We start from the raw sequence: 1,514 nt of genomic DNA, 5'->3' as shown, positions 1-1,514 counted from the left end.
ACAAGTTCCGGATGAAACACCTCCTGAAGCAACGAAAAATTCCACTGGCCATTCTCCAACATCAGCTGCTGAACGCAGATTCCCTCCAAGGCAACACAATCAGCAAAGGTAGGCCACTGGTTTATCCGTCTATCTATAATCCAGACATCATTCAGCACGTTGATCTCCTCTCCATTGCCTACATTCCATCTAGTAATATTTTTAAGGTGCTTTCCACCATCTAATAAAATATGCCAAGCCTTAGAATTGACCTTATTATGAGTACCATTCATGATACTCTTCCCATATTTGTCTTTCATTGCTCTATGAAATAGGGTATCAGGTTTTTGAAGAAAGTTCCACGCCAAATTCGCTCTCAACGGCCCAGCTTTCAGAACAGGAGATTGCAAACCCAAACCTCCCATACTTCTTGGCTTGCAAAGATCATCCCAAGCAACGTAGTGAATACTATGGCTGCCATCAGGTTTATTCCAAATAAAAATTCTACAAAGTTTTTCCATTGTAAGCAACACTTTCTTAGGGATCAAGGAGTGTGTAACTAAGAATTTGAATAGACAAAAGAGAGCTAGTGATAAGAGTAATCTTACCACCCATGGAAAGAAACATCTTCCCCCAAACATTAAGCCTATCCATCATATTGATTAAAATATCCTGAATCTCAGCAGCCCTTAGCCGGTTAAGGGATATCTTTATCCCAAGATAATTCATTTCCTTGACAACTTTGAAGCCCAACACTTTAGCAATCTTCTTTCTCATAGGATTATTAACACTATGGCCGAAAATAATTTGAGATTTGTTAACATTGACCCTTTTCCCTATCCAATTACAAAAGTCTTCAACAATACCCTTCACCTCCTTTGCTATTTCCTTGGAGACATGCGAGAAGATAAGTACGTCATCGGCATACAAAAGGTGAGTAATTCTAGGTCCTCTTGGGGAGATTTGGATGCCAATATTATGGCCCCATTGATAAATGGAATTAGACATCAATTGAGAGCACATGATGTAAAGATACAGGGATAGTGTACATCCTTGACGGAAGCCACTATGAGCCATGATCCACTTGGAATTCCTCCCATTAATGATAATAGAAAACCTCACATCAACAATACATTCCATAATAAGATTAGCAAAAATAGAAGGGAAGTCGTACCATTTGAGAACATTTTCAAGAGTTGGCCACCTCATACTATCGTATGCTTGCTCCATATCCAACTTCAAAGCCATCATCCCCTTCTTATTTCTGGAAACTTTGAACTTGTGAAAAATCTCCTGAGCCAAAAGACGATGCTCTGAAATAGATCTACCAGGGATAAAAGCCATTTGCTCCTCAGTAATCAGCTTGGGCATACAAATCTTCAATCTGTTCACTAGCATTGTGGCTACAATCTTGTAATTGGTCTGGCAAAGGCTAATAAGACGATAGTTGGATGGAAGCAAGGGATTCTTCACTTTAGCAATTAACACTATTAAGGTATTGTTGACCTCATTTTTATATGAGGTCACTCTTGATT

Source organism: Dendrobium catenatum, unplaced genomic scaffold (genome assembly GCF_001605985.2).
Source record: "Dendrobium catenatum unplaced genomic scaffold, ASM160598v2 fragScaff_scaffold_621, whole genome shotgun sequence".
NCBI lineage: Eukaryota > Viridiplantae > Streptophyta > Magnoliopsida > Asparagales > Orchidaceae > Dendrobium > Dendrobium catenatum.
Note: the sequence above shows the minus strand (reverse complement) of the source record.